This window comes from Chelonia mydas, chromosome 24 (genome assembly GCF_015237465.2).
Source record: "Chelonia mydas isolate rCheMyd1 chromosome 24, rCheMyd1.pri.v2, whole genome shotgun sequence".
Taxonomy (NCBI): Eukaryota; Metazoa; Chordata; order Testudines; family Cheloniidae; genus Chelonia; species Chelonia mydas.
Genome location: NC_051264.2, coordinates 12,744,708 through 12,769,448, shown reverse-complemented (window position 1 = coordinate 12,769,448; position 24,741 = coordinate 12,744,708). Strand labels below are relative to the sequence as shown.

Genomic DNA, 24,741 nt, shown 5'->3' with positions numbered 1-24,741 from the left:
GAGACTCTTGTGGGTGTGATGCAACCTCACCAGCTGCTATGGGGCCGTATAACTTGGGGGAAGGCTCCCAGATGGCAGCCATTCACCCAGGGTTCCTGTGTAGACAAAGGAAGGATCGGGATACAGGGCTGTTAGCTGAGGTCCTTCAACACATCAGCTTTGATGTACTCTTGGGAAGTGACTGTGTCTCTTTAAGGACAGGTTTCAGAGTACCAGCCGTGTTAGTCTGTATCCGCAAAAAGAAAAGGAGGACTTGTGGCACCTGAGAGACTAACAAATTTGATGAAGTGAGCTGTAGCTCACGAAAGCTTATGCTCAAATAAATTTGTTAGTCTCTCAGGTGCCACAAGTCCTCCTTTTCTTTTTGTGTCTCTTTAAGACAGGATCCGGATCCCATGCCAGGAACGGCCAAAGAGCTGAACCCAGAGATCAGCGGAGAGGGCAGGAGCCAGTGAGCATGTGAATGGCCCATAAATGGCCCGGTTGGCAGGCAGGGGGGTACTTTCCCCCCTGGCTAATAGCACAAGGGAAGAACTGAGAAGCTCTGGTTTCCTGCCTGTCTGTAGCCAGGCCCTGGAGCTGAGTGGGACAACAGCCCTGCACAGGGGAGAGGTGGCTCAGACTGGCTCTGATGCGGCAACCAAAGCAGTGGGCTTGCTCCCTACCCTCACTGGGACACGGGTGCTGGGGGTGGTCGGACCCCCAGTTAAGATCCTGTAGCAAGGACACATCTGAATGGGGGCCCCAAGGAGGTTGGGGTGCATGATCAGCTACCTGCAGAGGTGCTGATGGGGGATGGACTGAAGAACTGGCCAGACGGTGCCCTGGTCCTTGCCTGTGGCTGAGGGGTGGGGCGTGGAACCTCCAGTGCGGGGAAGTGAGTTGCCAGGGACAGGGCTTAACAGGACTGAGACCAAGGCCTTGTCCCGACGTGGGAAAACTAAGGCACAGCAATGAGGGCTGGGCCCCAAACCCAGCAGCTGAATTCTAGACCTAGCTGCAGAAGGATCCCTCCTGGAAGAAGCGATGGGTCCTGGTGTTGCAAGATTCTGGGAAAGGATCCAGGTGAGAGAAGGGACCCAGTACCAAGAAAGGGCTCCCTGAGGGAAAACTGAACTTGGGGGATCAGAGGGTGTCAGGTGGTCCCCCAGAAATACCACCGAGGGGATGTCCCTTCTTCTAAATGTAACCTTTCTGCCTGTCAGAGTTGGCAGCAACGAGGGCTGGGTTCAGTATCAAGGGGTTCCCTTCCAATAACACAATGCAAAACCGGCTCGAGCCGCCACCCAGTGACTTGGGACAGATATGTACCACCCCCGCTGGGTGCCTCCAAGAGGCAATACTTCCCTTCTCGCAAGCACATAGTCTGAGTGTAGCAAAAAGCCTTTAATAACAGAGAGAAACAATGTGGCATTATGTTGGGGAAACACCACCAACAGGATTCATAACACAACCCATGAGCAAAAAAAACCCACCCCAAGCAAATTGGGGCGTGTCCTTTCCCTTGGGTTCTTGAGTCCAGCAACCCAAAATCACCCAAAGTCCCACAACTCCAACGACCCAAAAGTCTCTGTCCCTGGTCAGGGCAGCCCCAGAGTTCGAAAGTTTATCTGCAGAGTTTTACCTCCCAACCTGGGTGGAGATCGGGGAGGAGGGCTTAAGGGGCACCTTACGTGGTCCAAAGCTGATGGCCCACCTCTCCACGGGGCTCTGCTCTGCCAGCCACCCCATGAGCTGCTCTAGGCATCCAACAAACTGCTCTGCTTCACCAGCCGCTCTCTTCCACAAGCTGCTCTGCTTGCCGTCCTGCAAACTGCAATGCTCTGCTCTGCCAACCGTCCCGCAAACTGCTCTGCTCCACAAGCCGCTCCGCTCGCCGTCCAGCAAACTGCTCCCCCATATATCTTCAGCCTCCCCCACTACTTAACACAACACTCAGTGATTTCAGCTCTTAGTAAGTTTAGCTTTTTTGTGATTTCAGCTTGTAGTAGGGGAGCCTCAGTGCTGGCACACCATTAGCCTAAAGTGAATTCAGCTCAGCAGCCTGTAACTAGACTCCTAATGGAATCAAAATTAGCTCTGATATTCCACAGTGGAGAAAGAAGGAAGTGCAATTAGCATGTAAGGCCCTCACCAAGGGGCCCATGCCACCAAGTATTAATACCTGTCCCCAACCTCTCTCCCTTCACAGAGTTTTGGAACCCATGTCCCTTGCCTAGCGAGTGCTACTTAGTTGATGGCGAGTCCCTCCATCATAACAAAAGGCCAAGTACAGTTCCACTGTCCTTGATTACCATAATCAGGGTAATAACAATTTATTCTTCCTGCCCCAATAACAGAGACACTGGGGATCCCACAGCAGCCAAAGTGACCATTTGTCCTCAAGCTTGTTGACCCCCTCAAAGAATGTTCACCTCGTTTACCTGTCTGATGATCTTGAAGGGGCCATCCCAGGCAGGTTGCATGCAGCTTGTTCTTCCTCACGTGTATGAGAAGCATCATCTGGTCCCCGGTAGCATAGGAGCGGGCACGTGCGGAGTGGTCGTACCAGACCTTCTGCTTCCTCTGTGCCCTGGCTAAAAGGAAATTTAGTTTAATAGTTTTCTATTTGGTAAGAACTCACTTATCAATAAACTTAGTTGGGAAACCTGTATGTCTTTATAGATGTAGTTGTGAAATCCTCACTTCTGTATTGTTTTGTCATTATAGTTCCCACTTTGCTATTGTTTATTTGCATGGTCTCTGTCTGGTTCTGTGATTGTTTCTGTCTGCTGTATAATTAATTTTGCTGGGTGTAAACTAATTAAGGTGGTGGGATATAGTTGGTTAGCTAATCAGTTACAATATGTTAGGATTGGTTAGGTAAATTTCAGTAAAATTATTCGCAAAAAGAAAAGGAGGACTTGTGGCACCTTAGAGACTAACCAATTTATTTGAGCATAAGCTTTCGTGAGCTACAGCTCACTTCATCGGATGCATAAAGTGGAAAATACAGTGAGAAGATTTATATACACACAGACCATGAAAAAATGTGTGTTTATCATACACATTGTAAGGAGAGTGATCACTTAAGATGAGCTATTACCAGCAGGAGAGTGGGGTGGGGGAGAGAAAACCTTTTGAAGTGATAATCAAGGTGGGCCATTTCCAGGAGTTAACAAGAACGTCTGAGGAATAAATAAGGGAAAATAGTTTTACTTTGTATAATGACACAACCACTCCCAGTCTCTATTCAAGCCTAAGTTAATTGTATCCAATTTGCAAATTAATTCCAATTCAGCAGTCTCTCACTGGACTCTGTTTTTGAAGCTTTTTTGTTGAAGAATAGTCACTTTTAGGTCAGAAATCGAGTGACCAGAGAGATTGAAGTGTTCTCCGACTGGTTTATGAATGTTATAATTCTTGACATCTGATTTGTGTCCATTTATTCTTTTACGTAGAGACTGTCCAGTTTGACCAATGTACATGGCAGAGGGGCATTGCTGGCTCATGATGACATATATCACATTGGTAGATGTGCAGGTGAATAAGCCTCTGATCGTGTGGCTGATGTGATTAGGCCCTATGATGGTGTCCCCTGAATACATATGTGGGCACAGTTGGCAACGGGCTTTGTTGCAAATGACTGGTTAAGGTATAGCTAAGAATATTACTATATAAATTAGGGGCAAACAGGAAGTAAATTGGGATTTGAAAATAAGAAAAAAGGAACTTGGATTTATGCTTGCTGGAAGTTCACCCCAATAAACATCGAATTGTTTGCACCTTCAGACTTTGGGTATTGTTGCTCTCTGTTTACGCGAGAAGGACCAAGGAAGTGGGAGGGTAAAGGAATAAGCCCTCTGTCACGGAAGTCACAAGCTCGGTGCTCTGGAACAGCTCTGAATCAAACCCAGGCAGCACCCTCTTTAGTGTGCTCCCCTCAGGGCACACTCTGCTAGGGTAAGCCTCCTTGGCTTCGACGCCTCCTGGGACTGACCTCAGAGGGTTCAGCACCCCTGTTCTCACTGTGAGCTCCCGAAGGGCCTTGCACCCCAAACTTGCAGTCAGCAGTGACTCTCAGCCAGCGTTGTAAAACAGAAGGTTTATTAGTCAACAGGAACACAGCGTAGAACAGATTTTGTTAGCACAGGAAATGGACACTCAGCAAAATCCACCTTGGGGGAGGGCATCCGGAACCCAGGGCCCTGGAGCCCTTTCCCCCCTTGATTCCCCAACCAGAGACTGACTCCTTTCCCCTAGCCAAACCTCAGTCACCCTCTAGCCCCTCCTCTGGCCTTGTCTCTTTCCAGGGCAAGGAGGCCACCTGATCTCCTTGTTCTCCAACACCTTCAGTTGGCACCTTGCAAGGGAGAGGCCCAGGCCATCAGTTGCCAGGAGACAGGGTGTCGGCTATTCTCTGTGCAGACAGGATCACACCTGCCCTCTAGGGCTCTGCAACAATCACACACCCTTATCCCACCACCTAGATACTTAAGAAATGCATAGGGGAAACTAAGGCACCCACACAGTACTCAGAGAAAACATTAAGAGCATTCCCACTTTGTCACACCCTCTAACAGCTAGGTTTCCCTTGGCCAAGCCCATGATCTCCGAATCCACCACCAATTCCACATTTGTTTCTCATTGCATCCAGTGGTCCCCTCCTTCTCCTTTCACCTGTGACGTGGCTACACCAAATGAAAGGGGCTAATGCCAAGCTCCTGAGAGGGAGCCTGCTCCTCCAGGGTTATGACATGGAGGTGGTCCATGTGAGGAGGACTGCCAATGTTATAGCCGATGCTTTATCACAGAGCAGAGGCCCTGAACTTCCCCAGCTCACTGGCTAAGTGACCCTGCTCAGTTCAGACTAGAAGGGGGGAGAGATGTGATGAAGTGGGGGGGTTACCTTGGTTTTTTCAATGGTTTGCATGCAGAGGGAGTGGGATGCAGTTTCTCTGGGTGTTACTGGTTTAATAGGTAATGGGAGAGGGAGTCTGTTGTTACAGAGGACCAGCGACGAAACTTGGGACCCCAGCCAATGGCCTGCAGAACAGATACCACATCAACTGGTGACCTGGGGACTGGGAGCCCCAGCTTGGGAATCACAGCCGGTTCTGGCTAGTGGGAGGACAATGGGCTGTGAAGAGAGGACCCCAGTGACCTGACCAGCCGGTTTCAGCCAGAAGGGTACAAAGGACGGATGAGAGGAGAGGGGGCCCAGGGGACCCTGTTTACCTGGATAAAAGACAATGGACAGAGGTGGGGCTTGAGGGAGGTGATATCAGATGCCCAGCTGGAAAGCACAGGGGCTTGGGACTGGAGATGGAGAGCAGGCAGAGCCCACCTGGATACAGGAGAGACTTAGATGTACTGTGCTGAGGAAGGCCTGGCCTGAGGCACGGAGTTGTGTCCTATGTTGTGTTCAGACGCTCAATAAACCCTCCTGTTTTATGTTGGCTGAGAGTAGCTCCGGACTAGAGATCAGGGTTGCATAATACCCTCTGCGAGTGGAGGCCCCGGGGGTCCAGAGTGAGTGGACTCCCTGAGGGGGCCCATGGCAAGAGACAGGCGTGCTAAGGCTCAGAGAGGTGCGGTTCCAGGAAGCGGAGGAGCTTAACCACTGAGAGAGAGTGGACCCCCGAGAAGGGCTGTCACACTGGAGGGGGTTCCCCCCTGGGACTGTACGGGGCCAAGAGGCCATTAAGGCTACACTTTCTGAGTCTGTGCAGAACCTGGGCCGACCACCCAGACATATGGCAGCTGCCCCGGGTGTTAGCCATGCTGCCAGAGTCTCCACAGAGCTTGGGCCGACCGCCCAGAGCGGGGGAAGCTGCCCCGAGTGTGACCCACGCTGCCTGAGTCTGCAAAGAGCCTGGGCCAACTGCCCAGAAAGAGGGCAGCTTCCCCTGGTGTCAGCCACGCTGCCTAAGTCTCCACAGAGCTTGGGCCAAGCATCCGGAGAGGAAGCAGCTGTCCCAGGTGTGAGCTATGCTGCCTGACTCTGCGCAAAGCCTGGGCCAACCACTTGGAAAGAGGGCAGCTGCCCCTGGTGTCAGCGTCGCTGCCTGAGTCTGCACAGAGGGTGGGCCGATCGCCCGGTGTCATGGAGTCACCAGGCAATGCTCTGGAACTACTCCATACGAAGCCAATCAGGACTCTGTGGGAGCCTCCTGTCTCTGATCATACTGCCTCCAGGGCAAGAAGCTTACACAGCTTCGACTTCCTGGGTCTGACCTCTGAGCATTCAGCATCCCCTTCCACACTGTGTGCTTTCTGCAGCAAGTCCGCCTGTGCAGGGCTCCTGGGGAAGCCAAAGGGTCCTGCACCCCAACTCCACAGTCAGACATGATTCTCAGGCAGCTGGTAAAACAGAAGGTTTATTAGTCGACAGGAACACAGCTTAGAAAAGAACTTGTTAGCAGAGAAGTGAGTGACTTTCAGCCAAGTCCATCTTGGCAGGAGGGGAGCCCAGAGCCAGGGCTCTGGTTGTCCCCCTGAGCCCCAAGCCAGCTGAGACTGACTCGCTTCCAGCTGCCTGGCCCCTGCCGTGCCCATTGCTCCTCCTCCAGCCTTTGTCTCGCTTCCCGGGCCAAGAGGGTCTCAGGTTATGAAGGGGTGGTTACAGCATCCGCAAAAGTTGCACCCCCTTATTCCCACCACCTAGACGTTGGTGCAATACACAGGGGGGCTGAGGCACGCAGCACTCATGAAAAACAGTAAGACTCACATAGGCTCATGTACAACATAACGAGGGAAAATCCCCACTTCGTCGCACCTGGAGATGGGGCAGTTGCCCCAGGTGTCAGCCATGTGCCAGAGTCTGGGCAGAGCCTGGGCCAAATGCTCAGAGGGGGTGCAGCTGCCCTGGGTGTCAGCCACAATGCCTGAATCTGCACAGAGCCTGGGCTGATCGGCCTGAGAGAGGGCAGCTGCCCTGTGTGTCAGTCATGCTGCCTGAGTCTGCGCAGAGCCTGCACTGAACATCCGCTCCGGGTGTCAGCCCCACTGCCTGGGGCAGCCTGGGGAGGAGGCAGCTGCCCTGGGTGTCAGCTCCTCTTTCTGAGTCAGCACAGAGTCTGAGCCGATCACCCAGAGGGGGGGCTGCTGCGAGAGATGTCAGTCTCTCTGCCTGAGTCTGCGCAGGGCCTGGACCAACCACCTGGAGTTGGGGGAGCTGCTCCGGGTGTCAGCCACACTGCCAGAGTCTTCACAGAGCCTGGGCCAACTGCCTAGACTCTGCGCAGAGCCTCGGCCGATCACCTGAGAGGGAGCAGCTGCTCCAGGTGTCAGCCAGGCTGCCAAAATCTGCGCAGAACCTGGGCCCATCGCTGGGAGAGGGGGCAGCAGTCCAAGGTGTCCTCCACCCTGCCACAGTCTGCTCAGAGCCTGGGCCAATTTCCTGGAATAGGGGGCAGCGCAGATCATGCACCAACACTCTGAAGTGGGGACAGCTGCTCTGGGTGTCTGCCACTCTGCCTGAGTATGATCAGAGCCTGGGCCAATCACAGGGAGAGGGGGCAGTTGCCACGGGTGTCAGCCACGCTGCCAGAGTCTGCGCAGAGCCTGGGCCCATCTCTGGGAGAGGGGGCAGCTGCCCTGGGTTGTTGTAGAAGCAGCAGTGCTCTGTATGACTATGCTCTGTATAACCTGTCCGTTCAAAAGGTCTGTTACACCTTCTGCCCCCCCCCCCCCCCATTTTGTCTCCTCTCCCTCTTTGAATACTTGTGAAGTGGCTTTCCCCCTCTCCCTCCCCCTCAGATCAGGTCCTTAAAAGGGGAAGGGGCCATGTACTCAGGAATGCACTCACAAGCAGGGGGTTGGACTAGATGACCTCCTGAGGTCCCTTCCAATCCTGGTACTCTATGAAGGCCCTTCACCCGGTTTGCCTGCATTTCATCGTGCGTCAGGAAGACTTACCTCCATTGCTGTGCTGTGGGACACTTACCTTGAAGGATCCTGACATTCCCAGTGCCATGCCTGTCCTGAGAGTGTGAATGTGACCCCTCTGCCTTCTTTTGAGCTTAGCTATCAGTATAATAAACGTGCTGCTTTTTGCCAAACTCTGGTGGGTCATTAGTTCTGCCTAAGCTTACTAGCTGGCTCAATTTTGGGTAACATGGGTGTTCTCCACACTGCTTCAGTCTGCGCAGAGCTGGGCCGATTGCCCGGATAGGGGGCAGCTTCCCCCCTGTGACCCACGCTGCCTGAGTCTGCACAGAGCCTGGGTCAACTGCCCAGAAAGGGGACAACTGCCCCGGGTGTCAACTACACTGCCTGAGTCTGCGCAGAGCCTGGGCCAACCACCTGGATTGGAGGCAGCTGCCCCGGTTGTCAGCCATGCTATCTGAGTCTGCACACTCTGGGAAGACCGCACAAAGTGGATGCAGATGCCCCGGGTGTCAGCCATGCTCCCTAAGTCTGTGCAGAGCGTGGGCTGACCACCCAGAGAGGGGGTAGCAGCCCCAGGTATCAGTGACTCTGCCTGAGTCTGCGCAGAGCCTGGTCCGACTGTCCGGAGATGGGGCAGCTACCCCAGGTGTCACCCACGCTTCCTGAGTCAGTGCAGAGCCTGGGCTGACTGCCCGGAGAGGGGGTGTGATGAAGTGGGAATGTTCTTAATGTTTTCTCTGAGTACTGTGTGGGTGCCTCAGTTTCCCCTATGCATTTCTTAAGTATCTAGGTGGTGGGAAAAGAGTGTGTGATTGTTGCAGAGCCATAGAGGGCCAGCGTGATGCCATCTGCACAGAGAATGGCCGACACCCTGTCTCCTGACAACTGGTGTTAGTGGTGGGATTTACTGATGGCGCTTCCTGCAGTGAATGACCGGGAAGCAGTGAAATGAAAGGGGATTAACGAGGACCAGGCATGCTGAAGCCTCAGAGAGGAGCGGTTTTAGGAGGTGAAGGAGCTATGCTTAACCCCTGAGAGCATGTGACCAGCGAGAAGGACTGTTGCAGTAATGGGGTCCCCCTGGGGACCACAGTGAGTGGTTCCAGGGGCGGAGGAGTTTGCAGCTTGACCCTGACAAAGAGAAGGATAGTTGCAGTAACGGGGTCCCACTGGGGACTGTGGTGAGCGGTTCCAGGGGTGGAGTCTGCGGTTTGACCCCGGAAGAGAGGTGGTGACCTGCAGAAGGGCTGACACAGTAGCAATTCTTCCTAGAAACCGTGGGGAGCTGAGACCACACAGGCCTGTGAGTCCACAACAAGTTGGGAACAGCAAAGTGGTGGCCTATCAGAGGGTTACACATTGGAAAGTTCACCAAAGAACAGTTAATCATGCAGCTGGAGGACGATGACGCTCTAAGGAGCAGATTCCTGACCCAAATGGGGCTACAAGAGGATCTGGGAGCAGCTGGAGCAGTAGCCAGGCATCCCCAAGACTCCTGTCCCCAACCAGATGGGGGTCTTCACGGTCAGGTTCTCCATCAGGGGATCTGAGATGGATGGGATTGGAGCTGAGTCCGAGAGAGCTGGAGGACAGTGAGAGACAGCGAGAGCTCAAGAAAGAGCTGCAGGAGAAGCAGCAGCAGCATGAACTGGTGATGGTGAAGTGGAGAAGCATAGGAGACTTCCCAGGGATGAGTGGGGATAGACCCCGGGGTGCCAATTCCGCAGGGAACCTCGATACTAAATTGCTGCCCCTGGTTAAGGAGGGGAGGATGTGGATGCCCACCTCACTGCCTTTGAGCAGGCTGGTGATTTGAACCAGGGGTACCCTGCAGAAAAGCCCCAGTATCTAGCTCCCTTGCTGGGTCCCAAAGCCAGATGGGTGGGGTAGTGGACAGGCTTCCACTCCTGACCCCAGCCTATATGTCTGCGTGGACTCTCCTGGGCTCAGGCATCTCAGTCCCCCAGTGGGAGTGGAAGGTGATGGTCAATGGGGAGACATTCCTGGGGTGGCGAGATCCTGGGACAGAGAGAACTATTGTCAGGCTCTCAGTGGTGCAGCCTCACCAGATGCTGAGGGGCTGCGTGACCTGGGTGAAGGTACCAGGGATGAAGCCCCTCGCCCTGCCTATGGCCCAGACCACTTTGCAGACACAGGAGGGGTCGGGCTGGCTGACAGTTGGGGTTCTCCAAGATATCGGCTGTGAGGTCCTGTTGGGGGGTGACTGTGTCTCTTTGGGATAGGATCCAGGCCCTGCTCCTGTAACGGCCGAGGGTTTGAATTTGAATCCAGGGAACCAATCGGCTGAGACTGAAATTGTCAGTAAAAATACAAATGACCTGGCTGGCAGCGGAGAGGAGCTGCTAGGCTCAGGATACCTGCCCAACTGTAACCAGACCCCTGGGGCTGGGTGGGACAAAGAGATGCTCCCTGCCCCCCTCTACACCGGAGAGGGGGCTCACGCTGGCTCTGATGCTGTGACCAAAGCAGCGAGCTCACTGCCTGCCCTCAGTGGGACCGTAAGGGCAGCACTGAGCACGGTGGGAGCTGAGACCCCGGCTGAGTGGGGGGGATACAGGCAGGGCAGGTCGGCTGCCAACCAGGTTTGCCTTGTCCAGAAGCGCTGCTGGGAAGTGAGTCCACAGCACGGAGGGGACTACCAGGGACAGGGCTCAGCGTGGCTGTGACCCCAGGCCCAGCCAGCGAGAGGGAACAGGTCCCCCTCCCTCTCACAGCAGCTGAATTCCAGACCGAGCTGCAGAAGGATCCCTCCTTGAAGAAGCTGAGGGAACTTGCTGGCCACAGCGCTGCAGACCCCCTTGGGGAAGGCTGCAGGGACAGATTCCTGTGGGAGAAGGGGTTCCTGTACCGGGAATGGGCTCCCCAAGGAGAAGTGGAGTCGTGGGGGAACCAAAGGCAGCTGGTGGTGTCCCAGAAGTACCGCCGCAGGCTGCTGTACCTGGCCCGCGACACCCCTCTCTCAGGACACCAGGGGATCCAGAGCCCCAAGCAGCGGCTCTGCAGAACTTTTCCTGGCCTGGAGTCTGTGACGCAGCCCAGCAGCACTGCAGGTCCTGCGACCCCTGCCAGCGGGTGGGGAAGGCCTGGGATAAGGGTGAAGCTCCTTTGAGACGCCTGCCCATCTTTGAGGAACCTTTCCAGAAGGTGCCTATGGACATAGTGGGGCCCCTCAGGAAGGCGACCTGTGCAGGGAAGAAATACATCCTGGTGCGGATGGATTTCGCTCCCCGCTCCCCAGAGGTGGCGGCTCTGTCCTCCACCAAGGTAGACACCATGGCAGACTCGCTGCTGACCATCTTCAGCAGAGAGGGGGTCCCCAGCGAGGTTCTTACAGACCCAGGGTCCAATTTCATGTCAGCGCGGCTCCAGGGCTTGTGGGAGAAATGTGGGGTCTGGCCCACCTGGGCCTCTGCAGGTCACCCTCCGTCCCTCAGGCTGCTGGACAGAGTTTACGGGACCCTGAGGATGATGCTGAGGACTTTTATGAATCAGCATCTGCAGGACTGGGACAAGGACCTGCCCCACCTGCGGTACAGGGAAGTGCCCCAGGAATCCACAGGGTTCTTCCCTTTCGAGCTGCTGTATGGGAGGAGAGTGAGGGGACCCCTGGACCTGGTAAGGGATGGTTGGGAGGAGAAGGGGGAAGACCCCCTGGTGGATCTCTTCCCTGAGATGGGAGCCAATCCTCCCATCAGGTGTCCCTCGTTCAGAGTCACTGGGAAAACAGCCCAGACCCTGGAGAGAGAGGTCAAGGACATGCTGGCTTTAGAGGTGATCCAGCTGTTCAGCCCATGAGCCTCAACAGTGTGGCTGGTCCGATTCTGTGTGGACTATCAGAAGCTTAATGCCATCACCGTGTCCGATGCCTACCCCATGCCTAGGCCTGGTGAGATTCTAGACAAGCGGCCGGGGGGGGGGGGGGGGGGGGGGCGCTCATTACCTCTTTACTATGGATCTCACCAAGGGCGACTGGCAGGTGCCTTTGGACCCAGATGCCAGGTTGAAATCTGCCTTCACCACCCCTTTGGGGCTCTTTGAGTTCCTGGTCCTGCCTTTTGACCTCAAGGGGGCGTCGGCCACCTCCCAGCGCGGGGTGGATCAGCTACTGAGGGGCATGGAGAACCTGGCCCTGGCATACATTGATGACATCTGTGTCTTTAGCCAGACCTGGGAGGAACACATGTCCCAAGTGAAGAGGGTGCTGGGGTGCCTCAAGGAGGCAGGACTGATGATAAAAGCTGGAAAGTGTTAGGTGGGGATGGCAGAGGTGTCGTACCTGGGCCACAAGGTGGGGAGCGGCTGCCCAAACCCAGAGCTGGCCAAGGTGGAGACAATCAGAGATTGGCCCGTTCCTCAGACCAAGAAACAGGTCCAGGCCTTTACCGTGATGGCGGGGTACTACCGGAGGTTTGTACCCCACTTTAGCTCCCTAGCTGCCCCCATCACTGAGCTATGTAAGAAGGGGAAGCCAGACGAGATGGTCTGGACCGAGCAGTGCCAGAGGGCTCTCTATGCACTGAAGGAGGCTCTAATCCAGGCCCTGGTAAATCTGGTAAACCCAGACTTTGCCAAGCCCTTTACAGTGGCCACCGACACCTCAGATGCAGGGCTGGGCGCGGCGCTCATGCAGGCCGATGCTAAGGGGGGAGACAGCCCATCGGGTACCTAAGTAAGAAGCTGCTGCTCTGGGAGCAGAACTGTGTGGCCGTAGAGAAGAAATGCCTGGCCATGGTGCAGGCCCTTAAAAAGCTGCAGCCGTATCTATTTGGGCAGCGCTTTGCTGTGTATACTGACCACTCTGCCATGACGTGGCTGCATCAAATGAAAGGGGCTGATGCTGAGCTGCTGGTGACAGAGACACCTGGTCAGAGGGTGGCCAAGGTCAAGATGGGGGCTTTTAACCAAGAGAGCCTGAATCACAGTCCTCCAGACTGGAGCGCTGGGAGAAGACCCGATCTCAGTTTGAACGCCAGGGGTTTTGGGGCTGCATAAACCTTCCCACATGCGGCCTGTGAATGCCATCAAGCATACCCGATCTAAGGGAGGGTGTGAAACTGGAAAGGCCTGGTGTAACTCTCACCAAGGAATGGGAGAGATGCTGGGGCATATATGGGAACGTTGGTGGGTTCGAACTTCCCCAGGTCACTAGCTAAAGGGACCCCACTCAGTTCAGTCTCGAAGGAGGGAGAGATGTGACAAAGTGGGAATGTTCTTAATGTTTTCTCTGAATACTGTGTGGGTGCCTTAGTTTCCCCTATGCATTTCTTAAGTATCTAGATGGTAGGACAAGGGTATGTGATTGTTGCAGAGTCCTAGAGGGCCAGTGTGATGCCGTCTGCACAGAGAATGGCCGACACCCTGTCTCCTGGCAACTGATGGCCTGGGCCCCTCCCCTGCAAGGTGCCAATTGAAGGTGTTGGAGAACAAAGAGATCAGGTGGCCTGCTTGCCCGGAAAAGAGACAAAGGCCAGAGGAGGGGCTGGAGAGAGTTTTTCAGTTTGGAGTAGGCTGGGGAGACAGGGGGAGGCCCAGAACCAGGACTGAGGGGTCCTGTTTTCTGTACCTACAAGCTCTGTTTTGGACCGTGATCCTGTTGTCTAATAAACCTTCTGTTTTACTGGCTGGCTGAAAGTTACGGTGAATCGCAAGAAGTGGGTGGTGCAGGGGCCTGACCTCCCCCAGACTCCGTGACAACTGGTGTCAGAGATGGGATGTACTGCACCCCGTGGATGGCACTTCCTGCAGTAAGTGAGTGGGAAGCAGTAAAATTAAGGGGGATTAACGAGGACCAGGCATGCTGAAGGCTCAGAGAGGAGCAGTTTCAGGGAGCAGAGAAGCTACACTTAACCCCTGGGAGTGTCTGACCAGCGAGAAGGACTGTTGCAGGAACGGAGTCCCCCTGGTGAGTGGTTACAGGTGGGGAGGAGTCTGCGGTTTGAGCCTGGGAGAGAGGTGGTGACCTGGAGAAGGGCTGGCACAGTAGGGGTTCTTTTTGGAAACCGTGGGGAGCTGAGAACACACAGGCCTGCGAGTCCACAGCAACTTGGTATCAGCGAGAAGTCGTGTAACCATCTCCTTAAGAGCAACCTGGTGGAGCTGTGCAAGCAGAGAGGCCTGCGCACTGGAAAGCTCACCAAAGAACAGCTGGTTGCCCAGCTGGAGGAAGAGGATCGCTCAGAGGAGCCGATACCTGTCCCTGGGGGAAGCAGCCCAGTAAATGCAGTTGGGCACCGGTGTCTGTCCCAACTGGGAGTGGTCAGACTGCTGCCGAGAGCACTCCAAGGCCTTTCCTACCTATGCCTAGGGGAGGGGCTGGAAGGAGCCTGGCGAACATCAGGGGCACCGTGACTCCCGCAGCCAGCAGGGGATCCTCACGGCGGAGCTCCCCACCACTGGAGCTGAGGTGGCTGGCATGGGAGAGGGAGATAAAACTGAAAGAGCTGGAGCTGAGGCAGCATGAGCTGGAGGAGTGGAAGAAACAGCGGCAGCATGAACTGGAGGATCGGAATAAACAGCGGCAGCATGAACTGGAATTGGCAAGGCTAAGGAACAGAGAGCCCTCTGCTGCAGTGAGTGAGGGGGAACCCAGGACTGCATGGACCTTTGATAAGCGCATTCTGTCCCAGTTTAAGGAAGGGGAGGACATAGATGAATTCCTGATTGCCTTTGAGAAGGCCTGCGAGCTGCACAGAGTTGACCCTGCAGACAGGCTCCAGTTTCTCACCCCCTTACTGGACCCCAAAGCCATGGGGCAGTATAGCCGAATGGAAGGGGTGGAGGCAGGGGACTATTAACTGTTCAAAAAGGCCCTGCTATGCAAGTTTCGGATGACTCCCGAGGCGTATCGGAAAAAGTTCCGGAGTCAGCGTAAAACCCCTGAGGACACATATCTGCAACTGATCCTCTGAATGGAGGGATATGTCCACAAGTGGGCAGATGGGGCCCAGACTAAGGAGGACATGGTTAAACTGATTGTACTGGAGCAACTGTATGAACATTGCCCAGCCAATCTGAGGATGTGGTTGGGGGACAAAAAGCCAGAGGACCTGCAGCGCACAGGGCAGCTGGCCGATGAGTTTGTGGACAGCCAGTCAGGGGGTGGAAAGGAGGAGTCCCAAAAGAATAAGCCCACCATGATGCAGAGAGACAGTCACCCTGGGATCCCACAAAGGGGGAATGTGGAGAACCCCCTCCCAAGGGGAACAACTGGCATCAGGACCAACTGCCCAGCTCAAGGGAACCAATGGAACCTGAACTGCTATTACTGTGGCCAGAGAGGCCACATAACTCAGAGGCAGTGAGTTATATCTCCACGTGGTGCCTTGGCACCAGCAAAATTCAGAGCCCAGGGGCACAGCTCCACCAATATTTGGGGCTGGGTGTCCCCTCACCCCACGCCTCCTACTAGTGCCCCCCGGACTCCCCTTGCTGCCTCCCCAGGCCCCAGAGCAGAGCCTCCCTGCCTCTTCCGAGCAGCTCCATGCTGCCTCCCTGCAGCAACTGCTGCCGCAGAGTCCTAGTGCCGCCATCCCGACTGCCAGGGCAGACTGACTGAGCCTATCCTTCCACCTCAGACCCTTCCCTTTTCCGGTGGGACCCTCCACCAGCACAGGGGGCCCCCCCGCCCGCAGTCACCACTCCTGCCCCATGCTGGGCAAGGCGCAGCCCCATCCCTCGCCCCCAGTGAGGGTACAGCAGGGGCAACAGCAGGGGAGGAGGCGCTCGCAGCTCCTCCCGGCACCCACCACGGGGGAGGTGAGGGAGATTCTTGGACCTGAGAGGGACCCTAGGAGCACATGCAGTGACAGTGGGGGGCTGAGTGTGCTGCTGGGGGGGGCAGGAAAGGGGGGCTCTTCCCCCAGAGCTCGCTGCTGCTGGCAGGGAAAGGGCTGGGGGGAGCCCTCCTCTCTGGCCCCTGTCCCGCAGCAGCTTGCCTGCACCCCAAACTCATCCCCAGCCCTGCCCCACCCCAGAGGCCACACCCCCAGCCAGAGCTTTCACCCCCCACCACACCCTCAACCCCAGCCTTGAGCCCCCTTCAGCACCACAAACCCCTCATCTTCAGTCCCAGCCAGAGCCCTCATCCCGCCTCACCCTCTACCCTCTGCCCCAGCCCTGAGCCCCTCCAGCACCACAAACCCCTCATCTCCAGTCCCAGCCAGAGCCCTCATCCCCCTACACCCTAACCCTCTGCCCCAGCCCTGAGCCCCCTCCAACACCACAAACCCCTCATCTCCAGTCCCAGCCAGACCCCTCATCCCCCCGCACCCTAACCCTCTGTCCGAGCCCCCTCCAGCACCCCAAACACCTTATCCCCAGTCCCAGTCAGAGCCCTCATCCCCCTGCACTCCAACCCTCTGCACCAGCCCTGAGCCTCTCTAACACCCCAAACCCCCCAGCCCCAGACAGAGCCCTCACCCCCCACACTCCTACTCTCACCCTGAGCCCCTCCCACACCCCAAACCCTCATCTTCAGCCACACCCCACAGCCCTCACCCTGCACCCCCTCCCATCCCCAAACTCCCTCTCAGAGCCTGCACCCTGCAGCCCAATCCTATACCCCAGCCTAAGGCCTGCACCTCAGACCTCCTCCCCCACCAAAACTCCCTCCCAGAGCCTTGGGCAGGTGGGGGGCAGAGTTTGGGCAGGGGTGGGTTCTGGGCACCACCAAAAATTATACAAACCTACTGCCCTTGCCAGTGCCCAAGCTCAAGGACATACTGTGCAGACCGAACCCGCACAGAGTTAACTAGGTAGGAACACAGCCAGAGAAGGGGCAGGCTTCCCGGGGGGAGGGGGCGGGGGGGGGGAGAGCTTACCAACTGTTCAGGAGGAAGGAGTTTCCCAGACCAGCTCCCCTGGGTTGCTCCAGACTCAAGGTTCTCAGTTTACAGGGTGGGTGCAGGGCTGTCCCTGAAGAGTGAGTGCCTTGTTCCCCTAGAGGTGGATGGGAGGAAGGTGTCACGGAGTGTGGGGGAGTCCAGGCCCTGCACCCCTCTTCCTGGGATTCACTGAGACTCTCAGCCAGCCAGTAAAACAGAAGGTTTATTGGACAACAAGAACACAGTCCAAAACCCCCAGGACCCCTCAGTCAAGTCCTTCTGGGGGAGCAGGGAGCTTAGACCCAGGGCCTGGGGTTCCCTGCGTTCCTCCACCCAGCACCAAACTGAAACTAAACCCCCGCAGCAGGCTCCCTCCTGCAGCCTCTGTCCACATTCCCGGGCAGAGGTGTTACCTCCCCCTCCCCCTCCTGGCTCAGGTTACAGGCTCTCAGGTCTCCCATCCCCAGGGCACATTCCCAGGTCAACACTCCCCTCTCTCTGCTGCGTCACATCGTCACAGAAGGTCAATGGATAATGGGACATGGGCGCTGAGGTGACGCTGGCCCAGCCCGAGGTGGTGGCCCCAGATCGGGTGGTGCCCAATACCTATCTGACCCTGACGGGTTTGGGCGGGACCCCATTCAAGGTGCCTGTGGTGAGAGTACATCTGAAATGGGGGGCCAAGGAGGGCCCCAAGGATGTGGGGGTGCACCATCATTTGCCCACTGAGGTGTTGATGGGAGGTGAACCTAAAGGATTGGCCAAGCAACCCCCAGAACGCCCTACTTGTGACCCGTAGCCAGAGCCGGCGAGGGGCACTATGCCCTGACATTGGGGAGGGTACCTCACAGGAGGCACAGGACCCTACCCTGGTGGGGAGAGAGTGCCCAGGGACAAGGCTCAGAGTAGTGGCAGCAAGAGGGAGCAGGTGCCCATCCCTTCCCCATATGCTAAGTTCCAGGCCGAGTTGCAGAAAGATCCCTCCTTGTGGAAGCTAAGGGACCTGGCTGGCCTCAGTGCAGCACAGACCATGGGGAAAGGTTGCCAGGAGAGGTTCCTGTGGGAGAAGGGATTCCTGTACCAAGAGTGGGCTCCCCCAGGGGAAGTGCAGTCATGGGGGATCAGGAGGCAACTGGTGGTCCCCCAGAAGTATTGCTGCAAGCTACTGTAACTGGCCCATGACATCCCTCTCTCAGGACATCAGGGAATCCGGTGCACCAGGCAGAGTCTGCTACAGAACTTTTACGGGCCTGGAGTCTTTACTACCATCCAACAGTGTTACAGATCCTGTGACCCCTGTCAGGGGGTGAGGAAGGCCTGGGACAAGGGGAGAGTGGCTTTGAGACCTCTGCCCATTATAGAGGAGCCTCTTCAGAAGGTGGCTGTGGACAAAGTGGGGCCTCTCAGGAAGACAACCCGGTCAGGGAAGAAATACATACTGGTGGTGGTAGATTTCACTACCCACTACCCCGAGGCAGTGGCCTTGTCTTCTATTGATGCAGACACCATGGCAGATGCACTGCTGACCATTTTCAGCCGAGTGGATTTCCCCAAGGAAGTCTTAACAGACCAAGGATCCAACTTCATGTCAGCCCCGCTCCGGTGCTTGCGGGAGAAACGTGGGGTCCGGCACGTCTGGTCTCAGCATATCACCCCCAGTCCAATGGGCTGGTGGAGAGGTTCAATGGAACTCTAAAGATGATGCTGAAAATCTTTATGAACCAGCACCTGCAGGACTGGGACAAGTACTTACCTCACCTGCTGTTAGCGTACAGGGAAGTGCCCCAGGAGTCTATCGGGTTTTCGCCTTTTGAACTGTTATATGGAAGAAGGATAAGGGGGCCCCTGGACCTGATGGGAGACAAATGGGAGGCGAAGGCCACTCCCGATGGAGAATCAGTGGTGGAATATGTCTTGACCTTCTGAGAAATACTTGCTAAGCTCATGGGCTTGGCCAAGGAGAATCTGGCCAGAGCCCAGAAGAAGCAGAAGGTCTGGTATGACTGCACAGCGCGGGCCCCTGCCTACACACCGGAGACCAGGTGATGGTTCTCATCCCTGTGAGACGAAACAAACTACAAGCCGTCTGGGAAGGTCCTTTCAAGGTTGTCAAGCAACTAAATGAGGTAAACTATGTGGTGGAACTGTCTAACTGGGCACATGGCCACCATGTGTACCAAGTTAATATGATGAAACCATATTATGACGGGGGGATGTGGTATTAGTTGCGTGTGGACATTGGGAGGAACAGGAAGTTGACCCTTTAGTAGATCTATTCCCTGAGACAGGAGCTGGCTCCTCCCTGGAAACAATTCCCCTCTCTGATCAGCTAACCCCTGCCCAGCAAGCTGAGATCAGAGGGGCGTTGCATTTGTACGGATAGCTGTTTTCCAATCAGCCTGGACTCACTAATCTGACTGTCCACTGGGTGAAGACAGGATCGCACCCGCCTATTAGATGCTCCCCCTTCCGAGTCACAGGGAAAACTGCTCAGGACCTGGAAAGAGAAGTCTGTGACATGCTCGCTTTGGGGGTGATCCAGCCATCTTCCAGCCCTTGGGCCTCGCCTGTGGTCCTGTTCCCCAAAAAGGACGGGTTGATCCGGTTCTGTGTGGACTATCGGAAGCTTAATGCCATCATCGTGTCTGATGCCTACCCCATGCCCAGGCCTGATGAGGTCCTAGACAAGCTGGGAGGAGCTCGCTACCTTACCACCATGGATCTTAAAAAGGGCTACTCAGAAGTGCCATTTATGCAGATGCCAGGCTGAAATCTGCCTTATCACCCCTCTGGGGCTCTATGAGTTCCTGACCCTGCCTTTCAGCCTCAAGGGGGCACCAGCCACCTTCCAGCACCTGGTGGATCAGCTACTGAGGGGGATGGAGAGTTTTGCCGTGGTGTGCATTGATGACATTTATGTCTTTAGCCAGACCTGGGAGGGACCACGTAGGGTGACCAGATGAAACGGACAAAATATCGGGACACATGGGGTAAGCAAAAAAAAAGGGGGGGGGGCCAGAGCGGAGTTGCCGAAGGAAAAAAAACAAACAAACCGCCGGAGCGGACAAAGCTGCAATATCAGGACAAATGGCGTCCCAACCATGCATGGGTCGGGACGCGGGACGAAGAACTAAAAATCGGGACAGTCCCGATTTTATCGGGAAGTCTGGTCACCCTAGAACCATGTGTCCCAGGTTAAACACATGCTGGACCGACTCCAGGAGGCTGGGCTGACCATAAAAGCAGAGAAGTGCAAGGTGCGGATGGCCGAAGTATCTTACCTGGGCCACTGGGTGGGGAGTGGCTGCCTAAAGCCGGAACCAGCCAAGGTGGAGGTGATCAGAGACTGGCCCGCTCCCCACACCAAAAAGTTGGTCCAAGCCTTTATTGGGATGGCGGGGTATTATTGAAGATTTGTGCCCCACTTTAGCTCCATAGCTGCCCCCATCACTGAGCTATGCAAGAAGGGGAAGCCAGACACAGTGGTCTGGACTGAGCAGTGCCAGAGGGCTCTCTGCGCGCTGAAGGAGGCTCTGGTGGCCCAGTGCTGGTAACTCCAGACTTTGACAAGCCCTTTATGGTGTTCACCGACACCTCAGACACGGGGCTGGGGGCAGTGTTAATGCAGGGGGAGAGACATCCCATCGTGTACTTGAGCAAGAAGTTGCTACCCTGGGAGCAGAACTACGCGACCGTAGAGAAGGAATGCCTGGCCATGGTGTGGGCCCTTAAGAAGCTAGAGCCCTATCTATTTGGGTGACACTTCACTGTGTACACTGACCACTCCCCCTGACCTGGTTACACCAGATGAAAGGAGCCAATGCCAAGCTCCTGAGGTGGAGCCTGTTCCTGCAGGATTATGATATGGAGTTGGAGGTGGTCCATGTGAAGGGGAGTGCCAACATAATAGCCAGGGTTGTCCTTACCCATATACAAAGTACGCAGCTGCGTAGGGCACCAGGAAATTTGGGGCACCAAATTTCCTGGTGCCCTCTCCAGCTGCGTGCTGCTCCAGCCCCTGCTCCGGCTCTTCCCCAGGGTCCCCGCCCATGCCCCGCCCTGCCTCTTCCCACCCCAGCCCTGCCCCCACTCCCCTGAGCTCTGCAGCAGGGCCAGGCCTGCACTGGCTTGGGGGGCAAGGGGGAACCACCCCCCAGCACTCACCGATGGCATGGCTGGGGACTGGGTGGCTGCACTCCCACTCCTGCTGCCGGTGAGTGCTGGGGGGTGGTTCCCCCTTGCCCCCCAAGCCAGCCCCGCCCCCCACTCCCTCCCTGCTCCTACCCCACAGAGGCCTGGGGCCCCTCACTCCCCACCCGACTCAGTTCAGTCCTGAACGGGGGAGAGATGTGACAGAGTAGGGAGTGGGGAGTATTGACCTGGGAATGTTGCGTGGGAGTTTTACTGGGAATGTTGCATTGGTGCTGGATGGTGGTGGGATATCAGGGTGTGACCTCACGTGATGGATGATACGTAACCTGAGCCCAGGAGGGGGCTGGGGCCAGGTGACACCTTCTGCCCAGGAAACTGGACAAAGGCTGGAGGAGGAGCCGGGGGGGGGGTATGGTTGCGGGGAGACTGCTGGAAGGGGTTTCAGTTTGGAGCTGGCAGGGGAAACGGAGGGAGGCCCAGCACCGGGGTCTGGGCTTCTTACCTCCAAGATGGATCTGACTGAGGGGTCCTGTTTTCTGTACCTACAAGCTCTGTTTTGGACTGGTTTCAGAGTAACAGCCGTGTTAGTCTGTATTCGCAAAAAGAAAAGGAGGACTTGTGGCACCTTAGAGACTAACCAATTTATTTGAGCATGAGCTTTCGTGAGCTACAGCTCACTTCATCGGATGCATACTGTATGATCACAGTATGCATCCGATGAAGTGAGCTGTAGCTCACGAAAGCTCATGCTCAAATAAATTGGTTAGTCTCTAAGGTGCCACAAGTCCTCCTTTTCTGTTTTGGACTGTGTTCCTGTTGCCTAATTAACCTTCTGTTTTACTGGCTGGCTGAGAGTCATGGTGAAGCGCAGGAAGTGTGGGGGTGCAGGGCCCTGACTCCCCCACACTCCGTGACAGGGGGCAGCTGCTCCGGTTATCAGCCACTCTGCCTGAGTCTGCGCAGAGCCTGGGCTGACCACCCAGAAAGGGGACAAATGCCCCAGGTGTCAGCCACGCTGCCTGAGTCTGCGCAGAGCCTGGGCCAACCGCCCGGAGAGGAGGCAGCTGCCCCGGGTGTCAGCCACACTTGCTGAGTCAGTGCAGAACCTGGGCCGACCACCCAGAGAGGGGGCAGATGCTCCAGGTGTCAGCCACACTGCCAGAGTCTCTCCAGGGCCTGGGCTTACTGTCCGGACAAGGGGAAGCTTCCCCCGGTGTCAGCCACGCTGCCAAACACTACGTAGAGCCTGGGCTGATCGCCTGGAGAGGGGGCAGCTCCCCCGGGTGTCACCCACACTGCCTCAGTGTGCGCAGAGCCTGGGAAAATCACCCAGATAGGGGGTAGCTTCCCCCATGTGATCCACGCTGCCTGAGTCAGTACAGTTACTGGCAATGGCCCAGAGAGGGGGCAGCTTCCCGAGATGAGCCACGCTGCCTCAGTCTGCACAGAGCCTGGGCTGATCAGCCGGAGAGGGGGAAGCTTACCTGGGTGTCAGCCACACTGCCAAATTCTGCTCAGAGCCTGGGCCCATGGCTGGGAGAGGGGGCAGCTGCCCTGGGTGTCCTCCATGCTGCCTCAGTCTGTGCAGAGATAGGTCCAATCGCCTGGAGAGAGGGAAGCTGCCCCGGTTGTAAGCCTCGCTGCCTGAGTCTCCACAGAACCTGAGCCGCCCGCCCGAAGAGAGGGCAGCTGCCCCGGGTGTGAGCCACGCTGCCTGAGTCTGTGCAGAGCCTGGGCTGATCATGCGGAGAAGGGGCAGCTGCCCCAAATGTGCCCCATGATGCCTGAGTCTGCGCAGTGACTGGGCCGATCGCCCGGACAGGGGGCAGCTGCTTGGGGCATCAGCCACGCGGCCTGAGTCTGCGCAGAGCCTGGGCCGATCGCCCGGACAGGGGGCAGCTGCTTGGGGCATCAGCCACGCAGCCTGAGTCTGCGCGGAGCCTGGGCCGATCATCGGATAGGGGGCAGCTGCTCGGGGCGTCAGCCACGCGGCCTGAGTCTGCGCAGAGCCTGGGCCGATCGCTCGGAGAGGGGGCAGCTGCTCGGGGCGTCAGCCACGCTGCCTGAGTCTGCGCAGAGCCTGGGCCAACTGCCCGGACAGGGGGCAGCTGCTCGGGGTGTCAGCCACGTGGCCTGAGTCTGCGTAAAGCCTAGGCCGATGATCCGGAGAGGGGCGGCTGCTCGGGGAGTCAGCCACGCGGCCTGAGTCTGCGCAGAGCCTGGGCCGATCACCCGGAGAGGGGGCAGCTGCTCGGGGTGTCAGCCACGCGGCCTGAGTCTGCGCAGAGCCTGGGCCGACCGCCCGGACAGGGGGCAGCTGCTCGGGGCGTCAGCCACGCTGCCTGAGTCTGCGCAGAGCCTGGGCTGATCGCCCGCAGAGGGGGCAGCTGCTCGGGGCGTCAGCCAGGCGGCCTGAGTCTGCGCAGAGCCTGGGCCGACCGCCCGGACAGGGGGCAGCTGCTCGGGGCGTCAGCCACGCTGCCTGAGTCTGCACAGAGCCTGGGCCGACCGCCCGGACAGGGGGCAGCTGCTCGGGGCGTCAGCCACGCTGCCTGAGTCTGCGCAGAGCCTGGGCCGATCATCGGATAGGGGGCAGCTGCTCGGGGCGTCAGCCACGCGGCCTGAGTCTGCGCAGAGCCTGGGCCGATCGCCCGGAGAGGGGGCAGCTGCTCGGGGCGTCAGCCACGCTGCCTGAGTCTGCGCAGAGCCTGGGCCAACTGCCCGGACAGGGGGCAGCTGCTCGGGGTGTCAGCCACGTGGCCTGAGTCTGCGTAAAGCCTAGGCCGATGATCCGGAGAGGGGCGGCTGCTCGGGGAGTCAGCCACGCGGCCTGAGTCTGCGCAGAGCCTGGGCCGATCGCCCGGAGAGGGGGCAGCTGCTCGGGGCGTCAGCCAGGCGGCCTGAGTCTGCGCAGAGCCTGGGCCGATCGCCCGGAGAGGGGGCAGCTGCTCGGGCGTCAGCCTCGCGGCCTGAGTCTGCGCAGAGCTTGGGCCGATCATCCGGAGAGGGGGCAGCTGCTCGGGGCGTCAGCCAGGCGGCCTGAGTCTGCGCAGAGCCTGGGCCGACCGCCCGGACAGGGGGCAGCTGCTCGGGGCGTCAGCCACGCTGCCTGAGTCTGCACAGAGCCTGGGCCGACCGCCCGGACAGGGGGCAGCTGCTCGGGGCGTCAGCCACGCTGCCTGAGTCTGCGCAGAGCCTGGGCCGATCGCCCAGAGACGGGGCAGCTGCTCGGGGCGTCAGCCACGCGGCCTGAGTCTGCGCAGAGCCTGGGCCGATCGCCTGGAGAGGGGGTAGCTGCTCAGGGCTTCAGCCACGCTGCCTGAGTCTGCGTAGAGCCTAGGCCGATAGCCCGCAGAGGGGGCAGCTGCTCGCGGCGTCAGCCATGCTCCCTGAGTCTGCACGGAGCCTGGGCCGATCGCCCGGAGAGGAGGCAGCCTGCTCGGGGCATCAGCCACGCGGCCTGAGTCTCCGCAGAGCCTGGGCCAATCACGCGGAGAGTTGCCAGCCCCAGGTGTCAGTCACGCTGCCTGAGTCTGCACAGAGCCTGGGCCGATCGCCCGGAGAGGGGGCAGCTACTCGAGGCGTCAGTCACGCGCCCTGAGTCTGCGCAGAGCCTGGGCCAACCGCCCGGAGAGGGGTCAACTGCTCGGGGTGTCAGCCACACTGCCTGAGTCTGCGTAGAGCCTAGGCCGATGATCCGGAGAGGGGGCGGCTGCTCGGGGCGTCAGCCACACGGCCTGAGTCTGCGCAGAGCCTGGGCCAATCGCCCGGAGAGGGGGCAGCTGCTCGGAGCGTCAGCCACGCGGCCTGAGTCTGCGCAGAGCCTGGGCCGATCGCCCGGACAGGGGGCAGCTGCTTGGGGCATCAGCCACGC

The 24,741-nt window shown here is 57.5% G+C and overlaps 1 long non-coding RNA gene across 1 annotated transcript in view; it reads right to left on the bottom strand.

The window, feature by feature from the left end:
- LOC119564278 overlaps positions 1-23,105 on the bottom strand; it is a 34,396-nt gene extending 11,291 nt beyond the window's left edge. The window contains exons 1-3 of the long non-coding RNA XR_005223073.2: positions 22,352-23,105; positions 16,713-16,830; positions 2,424-2,576 (exon numbers count right to left, since the gene is read on the bottom strand). This is a non-coding gene — a long non-coding RNA (uncharacterized LOC119564278). The remainder of the gene's footprint in view (positions 1-2,423; positions 2,577-16,712; positions 16,831-22,351) is intronic.
- Positions 23,106-24,741: the final 1,636 nt, after the last annotated feature.